At 49.0% G+C, this 17408-nt stretch overlaps 1 protein-coding gene and 2 long non-coding RNA genes across 11 annotated transcripts in view; 1 reads left to right on the top strand and 2 right to left on the bottom strand.

Moving 5' to 3' along the window:
- The window catches only part of LOC137462409 (uncharacterized), a 405163-nt gene that overhangs the window by 341580 nt on the left and 46175 nt on the right, over positions 1–17408 (bottom strand). The window lies entirely within an intron of this gene.
- HIVEP3 (HIVEP zinc finger 3) overlaps positions 1–17408 on the top strand; it is a 253756-nt gene that overhangs the window by 169464 nt on the left and 66884 nt on the right. The window contains exon 1 of one of the 9 annotated variants that reach the window (XM_068172676.1): positions 13274–13483. The exons of the other annotated variants lie outside the window; for them this stretch is intronic. The gene's annotated coding sequence lies outside the window, so the exon portion shown is untranslated. Of the gene's footprint in view, positions 1–13273; positions 13484–17408 lie in introns of those variants that run through there. 9 annotated transcript variants of the gene reach the window in all.
- Positions 11049–13439, bottom strand: LOC137462410 (uncharacterized). The gene is made up of 2 exons (XR_010993687.1): positions 13325–13439; positions 11049–11282 (listed from the first exon to the last, which is right to left on the bottom strand). It is a non-coding gene; the product is annotated as an uncharacterized lncRNA (long non-coding RNA).

The raw sequence follows: 17408 nt of genomic DNA on the forward strand, positions 1-17408 counted from the left end.
CCTGGGGAGCTCCCAGTGGGGCTGGGGGTGCTCTGGGGCTGGGCTTTGTCCAGGGCTGCTCAAAGGAGGGATTGTCCTGCTCTGCTGTGGGCTGGGGTGGCCTCTCTCCAGTGCTTTGGGGTGGAAGAAGTATCTAAAGGTGTTTGGAAAGTGTCCAAAGGTGCGCCAAGGGGATGGGGAAGGGTCTGGAGGAGCTGAGGGCTCTTGGTGTGTGCAGCTGGAGCAGGGCACACTGAGGGCAGAGCTCAGGGACCTGCAGCTCCTCCCGAGGGGCAGCTCCCATCTCTGCTCTGGGACAGGGACAGCAGCCAGGGAACGGCTGGAGCTGGGCCAGGGCAGGTCAGGCTGGAGCTCAGGGCAAGGTTCTTCCCCCAGAGGGTGCTGGGCACTGCCCAGGCTCCCCAGGGAATGGGCACAGCCCCGAGGCTGCCAGAGCTCCAGGGATGCCCAGGGTGGGGTTGCTGGGGTCCAGGAGCTGGAATGGATCATCCACATTTTAAGAACATAATTTTAATAGTCTTGGTGCTCCAGAACAAAAAATACAATTTTTGCCATTGGCAGACAGCCAGATGTGGCTACAGGAATATGAAATGCTTTGCAAAAAAATAGAAATATTTCTTTGTATTTTTTTTTGTTTGACCTTCAGCACTGTGGGCTCTCCATGGCCATAGAAAATTGTGCTGGTTTCTGGTTTCTGACCATTGCTGCTCATCCAAACCCATTCTGGAGTGTCACAGTTGGCCCATGCAGATCACAGCCCCAGCTGCAGCCTGAGGCTTTGTGTGAAATGCAGGGAAATCTAAATGAAAAGGAGAAGTTTTCCAAGAATTCCCCATGGTTTGGTTTGTGCAAGGCCTAAAATGCAGGATGTGTTTCTCTTACCCCAAGCACATCTCCAGCAGCAATTGTAGGTGAATTACAACAAGAATTGCTGGGTTTGGTGAGGGCCCACACAGATCTGGCTTTGGGGTTTGGGAGTTGGGGTATTCCTCCTCGAAGAGCAAAACCAATGACAACAATAAAAACATCTGAGATTGAATTTTAGAGGTCTGGACAGTCAAGCCAGACCAAAAAAGCCTAGAAAAAAAAGGGAACAGAATCTTAGCAGAGAAGAAATTGATCACCGGAACATCCTCAGCAAGAGCTTCTGCTTCTGCCACCATTTGCAGTCTTTAAATCAAGTCTATTTTCTATTTTCATGTGAGAAATTGAAGCTTAATGATGAGTCCTGAGCCAGAGGCAGAAATGCCTGGGGAGTTCTGCAGCCTGGGTCAGGCTTAGTCAGGCCCTGTGCTGGGTCCTGGGCTCAGTGGCCGAGCATCTCTGAGGACCCTGTAGGGTTGTGGCACCACTTTTTGAACCCCCAATCTTTTCATGTTCCTGGAAATACTGATTCCAAAAAATCAAGGGCCTTGCCTGCAGCAGAGTTGTTTGCCTGAAATTCCCTGTCTGCAGTGCCCCATAAATAGGAGCATCAGTGTTATCTAGATAAAACCAGTGTTACCTCTTAGACTGGGGCTAAGAGAGGTGTTCCCAAGATAAATGTTGGGCTAATTTCACTGCAGTTCATCGCTGGTGGTGACTTTGAGGAGCTTAAGGAGGCTCCTGCACAGGTCACAAAGCAAAAGCTGAGACCTGCAGGGTTATTCTGCCCCTGGGCAAACAAACAACCTCTTGTGCCATGATCCTTTTTCATTTAATGCATTTTGGGGGATTCATTTTACAGTTCTGAGCCCCTTCCCTTAAACTCCAGATGTGGGTGTAAGACTGACACATTTGCTGGGGGAAGGAATGAGCTCTTCCAAACTGACTTTTAGGAGAGAAAATAAAAACCAAACCCAAAAGGGACCAAAAACCCATGAAAAATAAAGATATTGTAGGCTCATAGAATGGTTTGTGCTGTAAGGGACTTAAAGACCATGGGCAGAGACACCTTCCACGAGACCAGCCTGCTCATGTTGGACATTTCTGTCTTTTTGGGTGTGAGATCTGGGTTCTGCACATGTTCCCAAGCATCCTCCCTGTGCCACCAGAGCAGGGCCATATTTGCAGCTCTCTTTGCCCGGGGATGAGCTCAAAAGGCTCAGAGAGGAAAATCCTACAAAGCTTTTGGAAACCCAAGGCTGTAATTTCAGTGAGCTCCTCCGTGGTGACCCAACGCTTGGGTTCCCCAGGCCTTGCCCCTGTGGGTGTGGGGTGAGCAGCTCAGGAGGGCTCTGGGGTTTCCTGCAGCCCCGGGGATGATTCAGCACCTTGCAGGCAGCTCAGGTCGGGCTGTTTTGGGGTGTGGGAGCACCATTCTTGCAGCAGCCCCTCCTGGAGCTCAGCCCCGCGCCCCCGCTCAGGTGACGGAGCAGCCCATGGAGCTGCTGCCGCCTGCAGCAGGTTTCCACCAGGGAAACTGCTGGGTGGAGATCCTGAGGGCTGGAGCGCTCCTGGGGGAATCTGAGCCACCCTCAAGCTGTGCTTTGTGCAGGGTTTCCGAGCCCTGGGGTGCTGCCGGAGGTGTGGAACCACATCCTGCCCACAGCTCAGAGCCTCTCCTGCCCTTTGTGCGAGGAGAGAATTACTGAGCTGGCAGAGCTCAGAGGAGACCCAGGAGCCTCCTGCCCTTTCACACCATCCCACAGGAGCTCTGCTCCTGCTGCCCCTCATTTTCCCACCCTGCCACTGGCTGGTCACTGCTTGGTCACCTGTTGGTCAATGGTTGGTCACTGGTTGATCACAGATTGGTCATGGATTGGTGACTGGTTGGTCACTGGTTGGGCATTGGTTGGTCACCTGTTGGTCATTGGTTGGTCATTGGTTGGTCACTGGTTGGTCACCAGTTGGTCACTGGTTGATCACTGATTGGTCACTGGTTGGTCACCAGTTGATCACCAATCGGTCACAGATTGGTCAATGGTTGGTCAGTGGTTGGTCATTGGTTGGTCACCTGTTGATCAATGGTTGGTCAGTGGTTGGTCACTGTTTGGTTACTGGATGGTCACTGGCTGGTGTCCAGTTGGTCAGTGGTTGGTCAGTGGTCATTGATTGGTCACTGGTTGGTCAGTGGTCACTCGTTGGTCACTGGTTGGTCATTGGTTGGTCACTGGTTGTTCAGTGGTTGGTTACTGGTTGGTCACTGGTTGGTGTCCAGTTGGTCACTGCTTGGTCACTGCTTGGTCACTGCTTGGTAACTGGTTGGTACGTGGTTGTTCAGTGGTGGGTTCAGTGACTGGCCCTGGGCACAATCCCAGTTTTCTTGCCCTGCCCAGGGCTGGAGCTGCTCTCACTGTGCCCGCTGCTCTGTGTGACGCCCTGAGCTCTCCCTCCAGCCCCGCTGCCCTGCCCTGACATCTCATTCCCCTCCATTGGAGCTGCCTGCTCAGGGGCACTCAGGGTCCTCATCCCACACCTCCCTGAGCCTGTCCGTGCTGCAGTGTCCCCTTTGTGACAGAAATGTCCTGCTCAGCTGCTCTGCAGACACCAGAACCCTCAGCTCTGTGCAAAAACCCAGACCTGAGCTCTGCTCCGTGCCTGTCAGGGCCTGCAGCCCTCCTTTATTTGATGCTCAGGCATCAACCAGGAATGCTGGTCCCCGGAGAGGGTATTTTTTGAGCTTTTAATTTTTTTTAACCTTTCCTAAAGAGGCTGGAGGCAATTTCAGACTTGCCTCATGTCCAAACATTGCTTTGCCCATGGAGGGAGAGGCAGAGGTCTTGTTCCAGCACTGGCTGCTTGTCCACAGGGTGGATTTAACAGGGAATTGTCCCTCCCTGGACCCAAACCCAGCTTCTTTGGGATTATTGAGGGGTCTCTGTGCTCAGGGCTGGTTTGCAACTGCCCCTTGAAGAAGGAGTCACTGTTAAAGGTTCAGGGCTGTGCTTGGTAAATGGTATTTGGGGGGAAAAATACTGTTCTGCTCTGGGATACACCAGCAAAAGAATTGAAAATCCAGCTGTGAGGGTTCCTGGATTTAATCAAGCAATCTGCACAAAAATCCAAAAACTCCTCGTGGCATTTTTCACACTGACCCAGCATAGTCAGAGGGGGCTGAGGATCCACTTTACCAGCAGCTCATGGGTTTAAGTGTTTTTATTTGTTTTTGTTTTTTTTTTTTTGGTTTTTTTTTTTTGGTTTTTTTTTTTTTTGAAGCAGACACTTAATCTCAAGTTCAGGTGTGTGTCTGCTTGTGATCTTTGATTGAAGAATTTCTTGCTTGCATTGAAATAGTGGTTATTTTGGTGATCTCTCAGCTGTTCCTTTAGAGATTTCATCCCAGGGAGGGTTTTTGAAGCATTCTTCTCCTCAGGGCTCTGCAGAGCAGGAGGATTTTTGGATCAGTAGCTGAGTGCCTGAATAATTTCTGGCTCTGGGTTTTCTGCAAATTTCAGATCTGTTTTTTTTTAATTTCTTAGAAAAAGGTAACACACATTTAAATAAATAAAACAGATTGGATGTGTTAAGGAAAATATTTTTCCATTTTTTTCTTGACAAACACATTTAAACTCTTTAAAAATACCCCCAAATGAACATTTTGAAGCCTATTTTTTATTGAGCCCCATGCTAACCTGAAGGAATGTGATCTGAGATTTCCTGGATGTCTATCCACAGGGATATAGATCCACTGTCTTTGCTAGGGATGGCTTAAAAATATATATTTTTTTGCCTTGAAATCTTTAATATTTTATCTGCAGATCATTTCCTTGATGCCATTCCAGCTCCAAGCCCTGATGAGCTCAGCTGGGAAGTGCTGGGAGGTGTTTTCAAGGTGTTTCTGGTCACCAGTGTGAGCTGGTTTCTAATTAAACAGAAGCTCACACTTTATCTCATTAGAGATGTGATAACAAACGTGCACAGCACTGGCTGATCATTTGGAATTAATTCCCTGAGTGTGGCAGGATTAGAAAAGGGGGGGTTTGTGTCTCGTTCTCCTGGTCTGCACGAAGGTGGCACTTTGCTCCTGGTTTGGATTTGTTGGGATGGTTTATCCAATCCCTGGATGTGACACAGCAGGTACAGCTGGAACATTGCCAGGAGGCACAGAGTGCACCCAGGACTGGTTTCCTTTTGATTCAGGGGAAGTTTTGGAACAGAACTTTTGACCTCAGTGGTGACTCTCGGGGTCACCTCTCAATTTGCCATCTGCAGGTGCCTTCACCAGTAAATATGAACAACAGAAGTCCCCAGAATTGAGTTGTTTCTCATGAATCCTGTGGCTGCCCCATCCCTGGAAGGTCCCAGACCAGGCTGGAAGCAACCTGGGGGAGTGGAAGGTAGATGAGCTTTAAGGTCCCCCCAGCCCAAACTATTCCATGGTTCCATGAATCCACGCCCAAGTAAAAATCCAGCAGGTGGATGCAGCAAACACAAATCTTTCACATGAGCTCTTCCCTTGGTGTGTTCCAGTGGCCCCAGATGAAGATCACCATTCCCATAGAGTGGGAATGGGGTGAGGCTGGGGCAGATCCTCCTGCTCATCCTTCACCCCAATCCCCCTGTGAGCTGCTGGGGTGATCTCCCTTGTGCGGCTTTGTCCTCCTGGCTGTGTCCTGAGCTCTGTTCCCGTTTGGAGCCCTCAAACCCTTAAGGGATAAAGGGAAGGAAAATGTCAGGAAGTGGCACTGTCTGAAGAAATGGAGCAAGGAAAAGGCAGCACCAGGATTCTTGGTGCATTTCAATCTTGGAATGGCTGTTCCACCCCAGGCAGGAGCCTCCAGGTTCTTACTTTGATATAGAATTGTTCAATTAATGATTGTTCTGCAGCTTTGCTGGATGCTCAGATTTGTCCCACCAAAGTGCAGAGCTCTTCCCCATCCAAATCCACCTCAGGTGTCCCAAAGACCCACCCCAATCCACTGGAAGCAGAAGATGCTGGAAGAAATATTTGGTTAGGCTGCATCCCTGTGTAGGAGTCAGGGATGGGGAATTTCTGAGGGATGAAATGGGATTGAAAGGGTGGAGACTCCCTGGTGTGGAGGAGATCCTGTCTGGGGTTCTGAGCGTGTGGAAAATCCCGCTCTGGGTTTCATCCCCTGCCCCCAGCCAGTGCTGGTGCTGTGGATTCCTGAGGAACAGGTTTATGAGAGGAAAAACCAGGAGAGGGACACGCAGCCAATGGGGTCCCTAGATAAATATTTGCCTTCATCTACAAGAAGGATCTGTTAAGAGGAGGCCAATCACCTGGAAATGACCCAAAACACGTTCTGGTGCTCATTTAGCCCTGCCTGTTTCCCTGGCACAAGGTGTATTTTTGTATGAGCAGACAAGGCAGTTCTGTGGAGCTTGTGATGACAAGGGAGCAAACACTGCCCAGACTTGACTCTGCTCTCCCTGCAAAGCTCCCGACATTCCCTCCAAACTCAGTCATGCTTTCTCTCCCTTTCCTGTTAAACAAATGCATATCTTGATTTCAATTTATTTGTGCTCTCTGTGTGGATTCCAGAGTTCCAAAATGGGAGGTTTCCCCCCCTGGATCTACTGTGGGGAATATCAGGATCTTCCAGGGGGGACAGGTCTTCACACCCTTCCCAGCTGTCTGAAATTTGGATCTGTGTAGAATTGCCTAGAACTGGGATTTGGCTTGGAATTTTTAACCAGAATTGCACATGGGGGTGTGTGTGTGCACAGGCAATTGCAGGATAAAAATATAGATATAGAAATAAATAGATGCAAGATATAAATGGCCACACTATCCTTTGGAAATGAGGGGTTTGGTAAGGGAAAACTCCACCTGGTACAGCTGGCTCTGCGTTCCCTGGTGAATCCCTTTCCAGCAGCTCCACCTTGCCTGGGAAAATATTTACCTGGAGAAAAGTTGTGTTAATTAATCCAACTCGCACCCAGCTCCCCTGCCACAGAGTGGGAACACAGCAAAGGGGCTGAGGGTGGCACTGGCGACAGGCAGGGACTTGGTCGGGGTGTCTAATTCATATTTCTGGGTTTGTCACCATTTCTGTTATGTGACAAAATGTAAATGAATGTCAGGATATGCTCCCCACGAGGCTCTGAAAAGGGAGATTTCCAGCCTGGAGAAAGGATCAGATTTGCCTGTAGGAAATAAAAGGATTATTTATTTCTATTTTTGCCTTTCATTGAGGGCAGGGAAAAGCCCCATTGCCTTTGGTCCTTAATCATTTGGGAAAGTATCCTTGTTGAATTTCTTCTCAGATTCCAATTATTTTTTTTTCATTTAAACAGAAATCTTTCAGCATCTCCTCTGTATATTTAATTAAATAAGATACAGACTGGCACAACACAACACTGTGTGTTCTTGCTGTGTCCAGAAAGTGGAAAATCTCATTTATTTTGATTTTCACACTTTCACAGGTGCAGGAATTCCCAAACAAAAAAAACAAAATCCCAAGCAAAAATACTTTTGCACCATCCTAATGAAGGTAATTTATAATATATTTGTATTTTTACAGTACCTTCTATTCTTTAGAGCACCTAGGAACTTGGCTAACACAAAGCTGGAATTCCAAAGCTGGAATTCTGTCCATGAAGAGAGGGCAGCCTTGTGTGGTACTGCAGGGCAGCCGGGAAAAGAAAAATTCCTGCTCCTCCCTCCTGTATCCAAAGCAAACTCGCAGCTTTTTGTGATATCAGCTAGAAGGATCCCTTCAGCAGGGTTGAACAATAATCTCAGAGTTGGTTTTAATTCCATTCTGTTTAAGTCTTATTACACTTTGCTTAATTGCTTCTGCTTTGTCGTTAACGAGACAAAGAGCAGTTTGTGCAAGAGAAAAATTGTCGAGGAGCAGAGCTGGAATTTGCATGTTAAAAGTTTCCTTTTTATTGTTTTCCTTGCCTTCCAATCCCTCATTTGGCTTTTTTCAGTCCTACAAAGCTGCTGTGCCCTGCAGGTGACATCACCGGCCTGGCTGTGTCCTGCCAGTGCATCCTTAGGGAAAACTCCTCTGGATCATGGCCCAGGAAGGTTCTGCATGGGCAGGAGCAGCCCTGCTCACACATGGATGGGCAGAGCCTCCCTGCCCCAGCCCTCCAGCAGCCTGGGCACTTCTGCAAGCTGCCAAAAGTGTCCCTCTCTCATGATATTTGCAAAACACACCAAAATTCCTCATTTTTCCCATTATGGATGTGCTCCAGCTGCCACAGCAACCAACGGTCAGGAAAGCAGGGACTGAGCCAGACAATGCAGCCAGCAACCCATGGCAATTCTTGGGGGCTTTTGGCTGCTTTTTTTTTTTTTTGGTCTTTTTTTTTTTTTCTCCAGTTATTTCTTTAGTGAATCCTGAGGGGAATGCTATTCTCAGGAAGCCCTGGAATGCCAAATAAGCTGGGAAGGAAATGGCATTAATTCAGCTGGAGGAAACTTGGGAAAAGCTGCTCCTCCCTGGTGTTCCCTCGCTGTGGAGAGCCAGCAAAGTCTGAGTTACTATGAGCTGAAAAGGGCACATTTGCAACTTTATTGCAGAGCTTTCCCCGTGTCCTTGTTGGAACGAACTTCCCAGGGAAGCGGTGGAATCTCATCCCTGGAAGTGCTCAGAAAACGAGCGGTGATGCGCTTTGGGAACATGGTGGGATTAGGTGGAAGGCTGGACTTGTCCTGGAGAGCTTTTCCAGCTTTAATGATTCGGTGTTTCTGTGGAAATCCTGCAGGAGTTACGTGGGCTGGCGCAGGGTCTGGATCCTGGGTGGTCAAATCTGTGTGGATAAAGTGCTGGGGAGTATTCTGGGAATGGGGATTAGCTCGTTATTGCCACAGCCACGAGGTCCCTGCTGCTGACTCCTGGCTGTCCTCAGCTCTGCTTTGGGTGGTCATTCACTGGCCATCCCACCGGTGAGGCTGCAGCCAGCACCTGGGGCTGGCTGGGCTTCATTCAGGGGAGAGGAGTTCAGAGAAATGCTGGGACAAAGCTGGGGGGCTGCTTGAGCTCTGTTTCTCTCCCTGAGTGCTGGAATCACTGCTGGGTTCCTGTGCTGGGAATTTGGGATCTCAGATCCTGCTGGAGCCGAGATTTGTGCTGGGCTTGAAGGATGAGCCAGGCTCTGGCACATCCCAGTGCCAGCTCCAGGAGCTGGGCTCTCCCTGACCTGCTGCAGCTTCCAAACCAGTCTGGCTCCAGGGGAAAATGGGCTTGTCTGGGAGCCCTGCTCATCCCAGCACTGCTTTCAGAGCCCTCCAGACTGCAGCCCAGGCTCAGAGCACCGAGTGGGTGTCTGCAAGCTGCCCTCTGGTCTCTGTCTGAACAGTTTGGCAGCCTGAGCTCCACTGGGGTTCATCTGTCCTGGCTCAGTTTCCCTTGGAGCTTTTCCCTCTGCTCCATGCCAACGCTGGAGCTCAGCTGGAGCAGGAGCAGCAGGGCAGTGCCTAGTGTGGGGTCATCCTCCACCCTCAGCTTCAGAGTTGCTGGGGCTGCTCCAGTTCCGGGAAACAGAAGGAGGCAGGATCACTCCTGAACAGAATTCCTGAATGGAAGGAGCTCCCTCCATCTCGAGGGGCTGGAGTTTGGGTGTGCCCTCTGCAGAAGGGTGAGATTCACCCTGGAGCAAGATCCAGCTTCTCAAACTGGGAAATAATCATAGAAAAGACTCTTCCTGTACCTGCCTTCGTGTGGTGTTGGAGACGCTCCATGGGCATCCATGGGATATTGGATTTTGGAAGAGGCGCATGGAGAAGGGAGCAGGGAGTGTGAAGCCAGTCCTGAACCCATGGGAATAGTCAGATTTGGTGTGTGAATCCATGGACTGGTGTGTGAATCCATGGATTGGTTTGTGTGAATCCATGGATTGGTGTGTGAATCCATGGCTTGGTGTGTGAATGCATGGATTGGTGTGTGAATCCATGGACTGGTGTGTGAATGCATGGATTGGTGTGTGAATCCATGGATTGGTGTGTCCATCCATGGATTGGTGTGTGTGAATCCATGGATTAGTGTGTGTGAATCCATGGATTGGTGTGTGTGAATCCATGGATTGGTGTGTGCATCCATGGATTGGTGTGTGCATCCATGGATTGGTGTGTCCATCCATGGATTGGTGTTTCCATCCATGGACTGGTTTGTGTGTCCATGGACTGGTGTGTGCATCCGTGGATTAATGTGTGTGAATCCATGGATTTCTGGGTATCCATGGAAGAAAATCAGGGCAGTATCCAAGGTGAGGCTCATGCAGGGAAGGTCAGGGAAAGCCATTCCCACTGTCCCCCCCATAGTTCCTGGCCATGGAACCAGGGCAGTGGGATCCACTCCTTCCCACTGCAATCCTGAGGTTGAGCAGGAATCTCAAACTCCCTCTGAACTGCTGTTGTCCCTTCTTTTTTTTTTTTTTTTTTTCCCACTCCTGTGGTTTGAAACGATGCAGAGACATTCTGGGAAGTTTCTCAATCCCTGGGTTCAACCTGGAGTGTCTGCAGGGGAACACATTTCCAGGGAAAGGCCATTCCTGCCTTCCCTGTGCTCAGAGCACATTGCCTTGGATGGAACCACTGCTCACCATGAGCTGCCTCCCCATCCTGGGATTGGCAGCCTGGAGTGGTCAGTCCTGAGGAGTTCTGAAGGAATCATTAGGCAGGAGTAGTTTTAAAACTATTAAATAGTGACTTTCAAATAGTGAGAAGGGAGAGCAGCAGGGATTTGCACAATCCCATGGAGGAGATGAGCTGGGAATGCTCAGAATTCCTCACAGTCACAGGCACTGGACCTCAAGGGTCATCTTGAATGTCTCTAAAAAAGTTGATTTTCTTGAATTTTGGCTGCAATAAAACAGGATTAGTGTCCTTATAAATGTAAGAAACCCCTGAGAAGCCCTCTGGAATAAGGGAGTGGGCTGGCAGGAGTGGAAGCCTGCAGGAGTGGAAGCCAGGCTGCAAATCCCACTTTTAGTGATGGAAACGGAGCAGCAGGAGCTGGGCTGGGGCTGGGAGGGAGCTGGAGCTGCCTGGAGGCTGAGCCAGGGCCCTGGCCTGGCTGGGCAGAGCTGAGTGCTGGCTCCAAGGAATTCATGGAAGTGCTGATGCTTTGCTCCATCCCTGCCCTTCTGCGGCTGCTGCTTCTCAGGCTGCACAGGGCTTGATGCTTTTTTTTCTTCCCCCCCCCCCCACCCCGCCGCCTTCTAGTTTTGATGGTGGTATTTCTGGGAATATTTAGCTCTCAAATATGCAGATTTTGCAATAAATTCTCTGTTGTGACTCAAACGCTTTTCTGGAAAGCCTCTTTGAAGTGATGAAATTCTCTAGATTAACCCTTTGCCTTGAATAAATGCAGAGTTCGGTTTGTTCATGTTTTCCTCAGGGCCCTTCTCTGCCTGGAAAGGTAGGAGGGAAAACTGCAGAAACCCTGTGGGATAAAAATAAAAGTGAATAAGCACAGCCTTTTAATCCTGGATTTTTTTTAATGAGCAGAGAAAGTCTCATGGCTGTCTCCCCATCTGTTTCCAGTTAAGAGGATCCCTCTTTATCTCCGTGGGTCTCTCCCTTCCCGGAGGATGCAGGCCCCTCAGACACTCAGTGCTGAGTCACAGCCCAGCTGTGGAACAGAGAAGTGTCCCCATCTGGAAATGGGGACTCACTCAGGCCTAGCAGAGATGAACTTGCCCAGTTTCACACAGGAAATGTGTAACGAAAGTGGGAATTGAACCCAAATCTCTCCAGTTTAGCCCTGGGTTTTCTTTTCCCCTCGGTGATCCACGGCAGCTCAGCAGATGTTGCTCAAGTCTGAGGATCCAAACATGTGGATTACAGAATCCTGGAATGGTTTGGGTTGGAAGGAACTTAAATCCTATCCAGTGCCACCCCTGCCATGGCAGGGACACCTCCCACTGTCCCAGGCTGCTCCAAGCCCCAGTGTCCAGCCTGGCCTTGGGCACTGCCAGGGATCCAGGGGCAGCCACAGCTGCTCTGGGAATTCCAGCCCAGCCCCTCCCCAGCCTCCCAGGGAACAATTCCCAGTTCCCAAGATCCCATCCATCCCTGCCCTCTGGCAGTGGGAGCCATTCCCTGGGTCCTGTCCCTGCAGGCCTTGTCCCCAGTCCCTCTCCAGCTCTCCTGGAGCCCCTTCAGGCCCTGCAAGGGGATCTCGGATCTCCCCAGAACTTTTTATTCAGCTGAACACCCCCAGCTCTCCCAGCCTTTCCTCACAGGAAAGGTTTGGGAGGTGCTGGGAAGTCTGTGGAGCAACTGAATGATTTCCTTGAAACTGAAGTGGTCTAAATGCAAAACTCGAGACTAAATAAGAGCTTTAGTGGAAGAGCTGGGCCAGGAGAAGAAATAACTGATCCATGAGGGAAAATAGCTGGGCCAGGAGAAGGGTCAAATACTTGGGTCAAATGAGGAAAACCTGGTCCAGAGGAGGAATACCTGATTTAGATAAGCAATGCCTGGGCCAGGAGGAGAAATAACTACTTCAGATGAGGAATACCTGGGCCAGGAGGAAGAATAACCGGTCCAGGAGAAGGAATACCTGGTTCAGATGACAAATTCCTGGGCCAGGAGGAGGAATATAGAAATACCCGGGCCAGGAGTGTGAATACCTGGTCTAGGAGATGGAATAGAGGAGGAGGAACACCTGGTCCAGGAGGAGGAATAACTGCTCCAAGAGAAGGAATAACTGGGCAAGGAGGGGGAATACTTGGGCCAGCAGGAGAAATATCCAATCCAAGAGGAGGAACTCTGTTGAGTTTTATCTTCTTTTTGCCAGGGTCGGGATGAAATGCAAGAGATGTATTTCTTGTTGGGAACTCAGTTCTTATCTCTGTCAGTCTCACAAACCCTGAGTTCTGCAGCCCTTCACTCTAACACACTGAAAATGGAGCCCCATCTCTCTCTCTACAAGGCCTTTTAGGGATAAAGCATCCAATTAAGAAATGGCACCTAAATTATTTTCAATTTTAACCCAATAACCAACCACCCGTGCCCCACAGTGCGGGCTTTTTATCCAATTACACAAAACAACCCAAACCATGGAGAAGAAGGAGAAGAAGAAGGAGAAGAAAGAAGAAGGAGAAGGCGGCCTAGCCTCTGCCCCAAAACCTCCATCTTGTTTTATATATATTTCTATATTTTAAAACCCTGAACTCCAAGTTTCCCACCCTGTGATATCACACACTTCTGTTCAAACTCCACCCCCACAATCCCAGTTCTGCCATTCCATTTTGGAGGCCTTCTCCACAGCCTCAGGTCAGTGCAGTGTTCTCTTGGGTGTCAGTGCCTGGCAGCACAAAATTCTCAAATTCTCAGTGACCAGGGTTCCAGCAGAACACCTGGTTTGCAGGAGAACAGCCCACAATGCTGTTTTCTCTGAGCATTGGTGTCACCCCAGGGAGGTGGGTGCACCTCAGGGGCTCCCCAGCTGTGGCACTGTGTGTGCCCTGCTGTGGTTACCTGGGCCTGTCTCCAGCAGGGCCCCAGCTGCTTCTGCTGAGGTGGAACTGGAAGATCTGCTCACTCTGAGCCCTGCCTGCTCTTCCTTCCACAGACTGAGCTTAGCCGTGGGCAAACAAGACAGGGACACTACCAAAATTCCACACTCCCCAGCCCACTGTGAGTAACCTCTGCTTCTTCCATCCTCACTGTTTTCCCTGCCCTTTGCAGTGGGCTCCACCTGGGAGCAGGACCTGCCTTTCTTTGTCCAGTTTATTTTTCTTTCACTTTAATTCATTTGAGAAACTTCTGCCTTGAGTTCTTCCAGTGCTGCAATTTATATTTCTGTGTCCAGTTCTGGCCCCTCAGTTTGGGAAGTATGTTGAGATGCTCCAGCGCATCCAGAGGAGGCAACGAGGCTGGAGAGGGGCTGGGAACACAAACCCTGTGAGGAACGGCTGAGGGAGCTGGGGGTGCTCAGCCTGGAGAAAAGGAGACTCAGGGTGACCTCATCACTCTCTGCAGCTCCTGAAAGGTGGCTGTGGCCAGGTGGGGTTGGGCTCGTTCTCCAGGAACTGACAGAACCAGAGGACACAGCCTCAGCTGCCCCAAGGGAAATCCAGGTTGGATATCAGGAAAAAGTTTTTTCATGGCAAGAGTGATAAAGTTCTGGAATGGCTGCCCAGGGAGGTGGTGGAGTCACCATCCCTGGGTGTGTTTGAAACAAGCCTGGATGTGGCACTGGGTGCCAGGGTTTAGTTGAGGTGCTGGGGCTGGGCTGGACTCGGTGGCCTGGAAGGTCTCTTCCAACCCAGGGATTCTGTGATTCTGTGATTCTGTGAATTCTATGAATTCTGAGTCAAGTTACAGGAGGTGATTGCAGGGGATCTGCCCCTGCTGCTGTTTGCATTAAATCCCTCTCCTCATCAATCACTTCATTTGTTCAAAGCTAATTTGGGATCTCCATGACCTCCAGGTAGCACCGAACTCTCCACCCTGTGCTTCTCAGCTGTTTTTATACAGGGGCTCAAGGTTTTTTCTAAGGACTAAGGAAGACTGTGGGAAATGAATTTGTAGAGAATTCTCAAAGTTTGGTAGAAGGCTCACACAGTGTGCATCTGTATGCAAACCTTGAGATAAGAAATACCATGGAATAGGACAGACGTTGAACGAGAAATGGAACTAGAAACAAGTTTTAAAGATGGCCTTGTAAATAAGACTAGAAACTTAGAGAAATACAACTGTGAAAAATGCATTGTAGTGGGATCTATGAGGGGTAGTTTTAGATTATTGGCTTTAAGGCATTTACAGCATGGCGTGGCTAAAGCTGATAGCCCAAGAAATGCCTATAATGTAATTAAGAAATAGTTAGCTTCTGATTGTGATGGCATGATGGCATCAGCTACTGCAAAAAAAAAAAAAAAAGTATTTGTTTTCATCAGATGTGTATCTCCAGATTTATTAATCCCTAGTTATAAAGGGGTAAATGTTGGATCCTTCCACAGGGCATTTTAGTGGCTGCCAGTTCCCTCAGTGGAATAGAAAAAGGAGCTTTTGCTGTGCTTACTTCCCTCATTTCCACAAAATTTGCAAGATTTAAAGTATATTTTTAATATAATAAGTATATTTTCAATATTTGATATTGTTGGTCATGAAATCTGTCTAAAATTTGGCTTCAGAATTATCATGACTGATAAACAGGTAGATCTTCTAGCAGCCCACCAGACACTCTCCATAAGCCTGGCATCCCTAAAAACAGGCTAAAATTGGGTGTAGGCAGAGAGGAAAATGCTGTTGTGGTTGGAAGTGTTTGGAAAAGGCAGGGCTGGGACAATTTCCCACAAATGTCATTGGAAAATCCTGGTGTCTGTTCAGTGATGGAAGAGCTGGGTCAGGCCCAGCGTTTCTCATCCCATTCAGGAGGGCTTTCAACCCCAAATCTGGTGGGGAAGAGCTTGTATGGGTGGGGTGATGGTCCCAGAGGGCCCAGCCTGAGGCTTGGAACTGGTCAGGGCCCAGCCTGAGGCTTGGAACTCTTCCTCAAACCGTCCAGGAGGACTTGGTAGAGGGTTAGGACTGGGAGAGGGTTAGGACTGGGAGAAGTTTAGGACTGGGAGGTGTTTAGAACTGGGAGAGGTTTAGGAATGGCTGAGGTTTAGGATTGGCTGAGGTTTAGGAATGGCTGAGGTTTAGGATTGGCTGAGGTTTAGGAATGGCTGAGGTTTATTATTGGCTGAGGTTTAGGAATGGCTGAGGTTTAGGATTGACTGAGGTTCAGGATTGAGTGAGGTTTAGGACTGGGTAAGGCTTAGGACTGGGTGCGGTTTAGGATTGGGAGAGGTTTAGGATTGGAGGAAAATGTGTGCCTGGGCCTCTGCACAAATCCATTTCAGCCACAATAAGATAATTCAGAATCCCCACAATTGTGACTTTCCGGAAGAGCATCTTTCTCCCAGGCTTTAAGGGTAAAAATATGATCCCATTAAAGTCAGAGGGAATTCTGTCACTGATTTCTTCCATCAGGGGGGCAGCCTTTGTTCCTGGCATTGGGAATGGAACGAGAGTTTCTAGCCATGTTCACTCCACTGCATTTCAAGTGAGACCTTGAGAAATCCTCTTTGAATAGAAATAAAAGCTAGTATCCTCACTTTTAGTGCCTGTGCCCTGGACTGGGCTGCAGACATGCCATGGCAGCAGCTGGGATCCGTGTGCCCTATAATCCATGGGACTTTTCCCTTTAGGATTTGCTGTCATTGTTCCAGTGCCATGCTCAGGATGCTGAGGGAAAGTGAGAATAGAAATGGTGTAGGGTTGTAGAATCATGGAATATCCTGAGCTGGAAGGGACCAAGGATGATCAACCTGCCCAGACCCCCCCAACAACCCCACCCTGGGCATCCCTGGAGCTCTGGCAGCCTCGGGGCCGTGCCCATTCCCTGGGGAGCCTGGGCAGTGCCAGCACCCTCTGGGGGAAGAGCCTTTCCCTGAGCTCCAGCCTGACCTGCCCTGGTCCAGCTCCAGCCATTCCCTGGCTGCTGTCCCTGTCCCAGAGCAGAGATGGGAGCTGCCCCTTATGAATTTTCCCTTTTCTTCTTTCTTCTCTCTGGATCCTTAGTGGAGAAACCCTCCCAGGCTTCTTTTTTTTTTCTCCCATTTTTTGTTGCACTGTTAAATTTTCCTTTGAGAAGTCAGCCTGGATTAACTGCATCCAACCAGGAGAATTATCCTTTGCCACTGGCATTCTAGGAGCCTCATTCCCAGTAATGGAATAAAGATGTCCAGAGTAGCCTGAACTGGCCTGGAATGGCCCTGCTTGCTGCTGTAGGCAGCCAGGTGTGTTTGTTTGTTGTTTGTTGTTCTTGAATTGTGCAGAATTCCTAAAAAATAAAAATCAGCTGAGACCCATGTGTTCAGCAGAGGAGAATGAGGATGGTCTGAACATTTGGGGTGATATTGAATTAACTCAAGAATTTTCTTTGCAAGCCTAATTATTAAACACTTAGGAATTGATATGTGGCCTATAGGAGAAAATTCAGTATTATAATGTTGTTCAGTTGGAAGTTCTTAAATGTGAGTATTTGAGTTTGTGGCAGCTCACTCTGCTCTTGCTGAAAAAATCCCTGCTTAAATCCACTTCTACCCAGTTAATGTTCTCTGCTTAAATCCAATTCTCCCCAGTTGAAAAGCTCTGTGTGTCACGAGTGGGGCAAACCCCAGCAATCTGTGCAGAAATGAAGGTGATAAATCAGCTCCACGAGTGTCTTTGATCTTGAATAAATGCTGGGCTCAAAGTCTAGCCCAGACCACGGCCAGGGTTAGTCAGCATTGAGGGCTCTCTGAAAAGGGGTTTCAAAATGTAATTAAATCCTTCTCACAGCAATAGGCCTGATTTCCTCAGCAAGTCGGGGCAAGAGCAGGTGCTCTGCAGGTCCTGGGAAGGTTTGAAGCTGGTGCTGGAAGGGAGCAGGACTTGAATTTGAGGAAAAGGAAGATGAAGTTCAAGGCTAGGACTGATTTAGTGTCATTTCCCACAGGTGTGGTGTTACAGGTGGCAAGAAGGAGAAGACACTTATCCAGCCAGTAAAAAATGACATCTCAGGAGAACC

The sequence above is a fragment of the Anomalospiza imberbis genome, chromosome 25, assembly GCF_031753505.1.
Source record: "Anomalospiza imberbis isolate Cuckoo-Finch-1a 21T00152 chromosome 25, ASM3175350v1, whole genome shotgun sequence".
Taxonomy (NCBI): Eukaryota; Metazoa; Chordata; class Aves; order Passeriformes; family Viduidae; genus Anomalospiza; species Anomalospiza imberbis.